Here is a 7,882-nt window from a genome sequence, read left to right as displayed (position 1 = left end):
AATCAATCTAAAATTTTCTGTAAAATTTAATTGTCTTTGTGTTCTTGTGATGAGAAAAGGAGGCAAGGTCAAGAAAAAGCATTAGGGTAGAAATAATTCTCTCCCTTTCTTTTATATAGACCGAATTACCAAAGTAATTAGGAAAGATATTACTCTCCTAATTTTCGGCCAATGTTGACCGAAATAAGAAATAAAATTTCCTTATTTTTGGTCTTTCCAAAAATATATAATATGTGTTGAATTGTCATCTAGTGAGTATCGAACCCATGACCTCTTGGTATGTGTACTCTCACTATTACCACTATGACACATTCAACTTGTTGATATTAAATACAACTGATTATATTTAACTACGAATTAACAGATTAATTCGTCCAAACTAACCTTATATATATTTAATTTAAATATAACTTATTATATTTAATTTACGAATTGAATGATTAATTGTCTCAACTTAATATTATTTAATTTTCATTAAATAATTATCTCATCAACACATTGACTAACTTTTTAGTCATTTTGGGCATCAATGTAATTATATTTCTATAACCACATTTCTCAAAAACATCTTATAGGTGTGACCTTTAGGGACCAGTTGATCACCCCCATCTGTATGATAATAACATCAAACTTTCTAGCAAGCCAACCGTTATTAGGTAAACGTTAATCAACTGATTAAATATAAGAAGTATACCCTTGTGAACATGTAAGAGATTTACAAATGTTATCACACTAATTTGTGGAGGACACCAGCTCCAACAAACTCCCACTTGTCCTCACAAGTGTATGTGCGATAACCGATTCTCATATCCTTTAAAATTTCTCCCACTCAATGTAAAACAATTTGCAAATCCGAATTCACAAAGGTCGTATTTTTACAAGCGATCAGTATCAAGAGTGGTTTTCCCGACTAGAGAGTAACTTAATTGATAAAAGAATCAACATTCGAGCATGGCCATGCATTTCAGTTACAACTCCTCGAGTGGCCCTGAGAAATAACTATACCTGATAAGGGATGGATATTTTCCTCAACTCGAATCCTGCAGATGTAAGCACAGTATGAAATGACCCAGAAAAAATCTACTTAGCCCCAGTTATGGTAGACCGTGAGAAAGAAACCAAAGTCACCCAAAAACTGCCTTAATCTCAAGAGACAGTCGATAGTCAAAAGAATCGACTCTAGGAACACAATGGATGTCCTATCCACGACCTGGCACCGAATGTTATAAAACATTTAGGACTCCATGACGTTGTCACAAAAAGTTGTCCTACGAGGTATCGTCATAATCTCGCATCTGTGATCGATCAGTCAACCGTTTGACTTATGGCTCGTTGAACCCACCATCAATCGACTGCACAATATAATAGCCGGAGTTATCAGCTCACATCGGCGATTACGGACCAAACAAATATAATGTAATTCACTCACTTTGTATGCGTTCAATATTGTCAAGACAATCCACATGAAAAACAAAATATTATAAAACCGATGAAGTTATAAATAGTATATGAAAAAGATAATGTATCGAATTCATAATCAACTACTATAACTCAGGTACACGTTAAATTCTCATGGAAATAACGTGTCCTCAATGCTTATCATATTTCAATGGCTCAGTAGTAGAATCTGCTACAACTTCCTGTTTGGAACTATTCCAGCTGACCGCAGCACCATTAAGAGTAAGACCGAATCTAGACTGAGATTTCTAATCATTTCGATCCGTTTGGAAGTCGGCATCTGCAGAATCGATTGCGCATAGCTTTGCATCGCCTCCATAAGTCAATACCCAATCCTTAGTCCTCCGTAGGTACTTGAGGATTCTTTTAGTACCGACTCGTCATACTCAATGCATATGCCACGTCAGGACGTGTGCATATCATGGCATACATGATTGATCCTATTGCAGATGCATAAGGAACACGACTCATGCGCTCAATCCCTTCAGGCATCGTGGGTGACTGAGACTTGCTCAACTGCATCCCACACGTCATTGGAAGTTTCCCTTCTTGGAGTTGGTCATCTTTGAACCTCTCAAGAACCTTATCCTAATAAGACTCGACTAAGTGATAACGTCCGTCGTGATCTATCTCGGTAGATACGGATTCCCAAAATGCTACCGTGCCTTTGAGATCTTTCATCCGGAAATGGTTCTTCAACCATTCTTTAACCGAAGATAGGAGAGGAATGTCATTCCCAATCAAGAGTATGTCATCGACATACAATATCAAGAATACAATCTTGCTCCCACTCGACTTGATATATAAGCATTGTTCCTCGACCGATCGAGTGAAACCATACTCTTTTATCACTTTGTTGAAACGATTCCAACTCCGAGAAGCTTGCTTAAGTCCATAAATGGAACGCTTTGTGGGGTAATATCCGTATACTACCCTTTAATTGCAGGACTATAACGTAAATTTAAACATGCAATTTATAGTCATAAAACGAAAAACATAATGAAATGATTAATGTATAGAAATCAACCTCGGGTCCTTTGATGCACGGCGTAAAGAACAGAAATCAAACCAGATTCCCTCCTAATTGTTGCACCCAAGACCTTGTCCGAGATATGCCCTTGTGCTAGATGGTGTTCTCCGATTGCTTTGCAATATTGGGAGAACTGATGTGAGTTTTTTTTTCGAGATGAGAGATCTCAGGTTTTTCAGAGGAGAATACTCTTCAAAACCCTAATTTTTGTTTCAAATGATGATTAGGTCAGAAGGGAGGAGAAGCTCTCCTTTTGATCCTCTCACTAAGCAAAACCGAGACCCACACCAGGGAAGTGGGCTTCCACTTCCTCTTGGTTTTAACTCGTGGTCCGGTTCATTAAATTCCAAATGTATATGACGCGGTTTGATTATAAATCGTCATCGGTTATCGGAAATTAAGGCATCGCTAATAATACGGGTTAGCTGAATTATTAATTCGTGTCCGACAAAAAAAGTATTGTATAATTATATTCAATATACATTTAATTAAATATAAATCGTTTATATTTAATTTTACGAATTAATAGTTAATTCGCTTTAGCCCATGATATTTAATCCGTATTAAATATAATATCTCAACATCACATATTTGACTAATTACTAGTCAAATAACTCGGACTAACTGGTTAGTCGATTTTGGCATCTACATGACTGTATTTTCATACCGTCACATCTCTCGAACGTATCCTATAGGTGTGACTTTTAGGGACCAGTTGATCACCGCCATCTGTATGACAATAACGTCAAACTTATCTAGCAAGCCAACCGTTATTGATAAACGTGGATCAATTGATAATAATACCAAAGTATGCCCTTTGATCCTTTTAGAGGTTTATAAGTCCTTGCGCTAACTGTTAAGGACACCAACCCCAACAAGCTCCCACTTGTCCGTACAAGTGTATGTGCAATGACGTTATCCACACTAACTGGAGGACACAAGCTCCAACAAACTCCCACTTGTCCGTACAAGTGTATGTGCGATAACCGATTCTCATATTCATTTAAAATTTCTCCCACTCAATGTAAAACAATTTGCAGATCCGGATCCACAAAGGTCCACGACCGGGCACCGAATGTTATAAAACATTTAGGACTCCACGTCGATGTCACAATTGTGTCCTACGAAATATCCGTATAAATCGCCTCTGTGATTGGTCAGTCAACCGGTTGACTTATGGCTCGTTGAACCCACCATCAACCAACGTCACAAAATAATTGCCAGAGTTATCAGCTCATGTGGGCAATTAAGGACTGAAAAATATAATGTTCGTTCAGTTCACTTTGTGGTGTTCAAAATTTGTCGTACAAATCCACATGAACAACAAAATATATATAAAGTATCAAAACGATGATGTTGTATAGAGTACAAAAGCGAATGAATCTAATCCATAAAAGAGTACTACAACTTAGGAACACGTTTGATTCCCATGGAATTTACGTGCCCTTCATGCTTATCTTGTCGTAATGCTTTAGTGAGAGGATCTGCTATGTTATTATCTGTAGCAATCTTTTCTATCACTACTTCCTTTTGCTCCACGTAATCCCGGATTAGATGAGCTTTCCGTTGTACATGTCTAGACTTGTTGCTAGACTTTGGCTCCTTAGCTTGGAAGATGGCACCACTATTGTCGCAATAGATGGTGATCGGGTCATTCGAACTAGGCACTACAGAGAGCCCATGTAAGAATTGACGCATCCATATCGCTTCCTTTGTAGCTTCAGACGCGGCATAGTACTCGGACTCGGTCGATAATCTGGTCAGAATTTGTTTCGAACTCTTCCAGTGATGCAGCGCCATTAAGAGTAAAACGAATCCAGGATCGAGATTTCGAGTCATCTCGATCCGTTTGGAAGCTAGCATCTCACAGAACAGGTTGCGCATAGCTTTTGATCGCCTCCATAAGTCAATGCCCAATCTTTAGTCCTCCGTAGGTACTTAAGAATGTTCTTGACAGCTAACCAGTGTGATTCACCTGGATGCTGTTGGAATCGACTTGTCATACTCAATGCATATGCCACGTCCGGACGTATGCATATCATGGCATACATGATTGATCCTATAGTCGAAGCATAAGGAATCCGTGTCATGCGCTCTTTCTCTTCCGGTGTCTCGGTGCCCCGAGACTTGCTCAAATGCACCCCCGGAGCCATAGGAAGGAACCCCTTCTTGGAGTTAGTCATGTTGAATCTCTCTAGGACTTTGTCTATGTAAGACTCGATCGAGAGATAACATCCGTCGTGATCTATCTCGATAGATACGGATGCCTAGAATTCTTGGTGCCTCTCCCAGATCTTTCATCTGGAAATGGTTTTTCAACCATACTTTCACCGAAGTTAAGAGAGGTATGTCATTCCCAATCAGGAGTATGTCATCGACATACAATATTAGGAAGACAATCTTGCTCCCACTCGACTTGATATATAAACATGGTTCCTCGACCGATCGAGTAAATCCATTTTCTTTAATCACTTGGTCGAAGCGATGATTCCAACTCCTTGATGCTTGCTTAAGTCCATAAATGGAACGCTTAAGCTTGCACACTTTCTTAGGATGTACTGGATCAATGAAACCTTCGGGTTGTACCATGTACAACTCTTCCTCCAAAAAGCCGTTTAAGAAGGCGGTTTTCACATCCATTTGCCAAATTTCATAGTCATGAAAAGCGGCGATCGCTAAGATAATCCGAATGGAACGCAGCATGACTACGGGTGCAAAAATCTCATCGTAGTGCAAACCTGGCACTTGGGTGAAACCTTTAGCAACTAGTCGTGCTTTATAGATATCTTGTTGACCTTCCACAGAATGCTTTGTCTTGTAAAGCCATTTGCATTGAAGGGGACGAACCTTAGCAGGTAAGTCAACAAGATCCCACACGTTGTTCTCATACATGGAGTCCATCTCGGATTGCATGGCCTCAAGCCATAGCTTTGAGTCAGAACTTGTCATGGCACCTTTATAGGTTGCGGGTTCACTACTCGTTAAGAGTAGAACGTCATCTATGTCATGTTCCTCGACCATACCAATGTATGCTCCTGGAGGAATAGAGACTCTTCCCGACCTCCTAGGTTCCTCAGGAATATTCACCGCAGCCGGGATTGAAGGAACAGGTTCCTCCAATGGTTGCTCGGTGTTTGGTTCTGGAATCTCCGACAGGTCGAAGGTTCTATCACTCTTTGCATTCTCGAGAAATTCCTTCTCTAAGAATGTCGCACTAGCCGCAACAAAAACACGTTGTTCGGTTGGCGAATAAAAGTAATGACCAAGTGTTCCTTTAGGATAACCTATAAAGTATGTCTTGACCGATCGCAGGCCGAGCTTATCCTCGTGTCTCCACTTGACATAAGCCTCGCAGCCCCAAACCCGTATAAAGGACAAGTTAGGGACCGTTCCCTTCCATAGTTCATATGGAGTCTTGTCAACAGCTTTAGACGGACTTCGGTTAAGTATTAGAGCGGCTGACATAAGAGCATAACCCCATAACGAGTCAGGCAACACGGTGTGACTCATCATGGATCGAACCATATCAAGTAGTGTTCGATTTCTCCGTTCGGACACACCATTCAACTGAGGTGTTCCAGGTGGAGTTAACTGTAGGGCAATCCCACAGTCCTTTAGGTGTTGATCAAACTCGTGAGAAAGATACTCGCCACCACGATCCGAACGCAGTGTTTTTATCTTTCTACCCAATAGGTTCTGTACCCTATTTTGGTATTCCTTGAATTTCTCAAAGGATTCACTTTTGTGCTTCATTAGGTAGACATAGCCATATCTACTCAAATCGTCCGTGAAAGTGATGAAATACCTATAGCCTTCTCGTGCGGTGATTGACATAGGACCACATACATCCGTGTGTATGAGCCCTAATAGGTCGCAGCCAGCGCGCATTCCAACACCTTTGAAGGAAATCCGAGTCATCTTACCGATGAGACATGATTCACACGTGCCAAATGATTGAAAATCAAAGGCCGAGATAGCTCCATGTTTGATGAGCTGTTTTACGCGTTTCTCATTAATGTGTCCCATACGGCAGTGCCATAGATACGTTTGATCTTTGTCACCAACCTTTAACTTTTTATTCATTACGTGTAATATTTCGGTGGTCTGATCTAAAACATAAATTCCGTTCATGGAGACTGCCTTGCCATAAATCATATTGTGTAAAGAGAAAATGCAAGTATTATTCTCAATTACAAATGAAAAACCAAGTTTGTCAAGTGCGTAAACCGAAATAATGTTTTTCAAAGACTGGGTACATAATAGCAATCATATAATGATAACTCAAATCCGCTAGGAAGTTGGATCACATATGTTCCCCTCGAGACGGCAGCCACTCTTGCTCCATTCCCGACACGCAGATCAACCTCACCCTTTACGAGAGGCTTGAGATTTCGGAGGCCCTGCACATGATTACACGGATGAGAACCACAACCAGTATCAAGTACCCAAGTTAGAACTTGCGTGGTTAATCTCAATCATATGAATAAAAGTAGAAGGAGAAGACATACCAACAAAGTTTAACACGACTCGCCTTTAAGTCCTCATGATAAACAGGACATGTGCGTCTCCAATGCCCAGTCTTGTGGCAATGATGGCATTCCATGTTTTCATTCTTGCTCTTTGTCACGCCTGATGAGGTGCTCGACTCACCAGACCACTCTTACCCGAGCCCGACTTCTTGAACTTCGCCTTACCTCGCTAGGTTTGCCTCGAGCTTTGCCCTTACCCTTTCCTTTATTTGACACAACGAGAACATCCTGTTTCATGCTCCCACTGGACTTCATGTCCTTCTCGTGCCTGTACGAGAAGGAGTGCGAGTTCATGGGGAGTTTTCTTCAAATCATTCATATAGTAATTCGCTCTAAATTGCGAATAACCATCGTGGAGTGAGTGAAGTATGCGGTCAATAACAATGTTCTCGCTGATCTTACAATCAAAGGTCTCCAGCTTCTCGACATTCTCAATCATGCTGAGAATGTGTGGGCTAACCGGTTGGCCTTTCTTCGAGTCTCGCATCAAAGAAGCGAGTGGTATGCTCATAAGTCACGATTCTCGGTGCTTTGGAGAATTCCTTGGTGAGCGTGGTGAAAATCTTGTTTGCACCATGGGCTATGAAGCGTTTCGGCAAATTGGGTTCCATTGCAAAAATGAGTACGTTTTTAATCGCACCGCTTCCATACGAAATCATTAAACTTGGTGATTTCAAGCACTCTAGCCGTGGGACCTGGGTTTGCCGGGATGGGCTCTAATAGATATTTGAGCTTCCCGTCGGCGCCAGCAGCAGACATTCCGTAATGCCGCCTCCCAGTCCGCGAAGTTGGATCCATCCTTCTTGCCGAGTAGACCGATTCATCCGATTCATGAAGATCCTAAGCCGTGACTCACGGTCCAATG

This window comes from Silene latifolia, chromosome Y (assembly GCF_048544455.1).
Source record: "Silene latifolia isolate original U9 population chromosome Y, ASM4854445v1, whole genome shotgun sequence".
Classification (NCBI taxonomy): Eukaryota; Viridiplantae; Streptophyta; class Magnoliopsida; order Caryophyllales; family Caryophyllaceae; genus Silene; species Silene latifolia.
The sequence above is the reverse complement of the archived record's forward strand: the minus strand, read 5'-3'. Positions refer to the sequence as shown.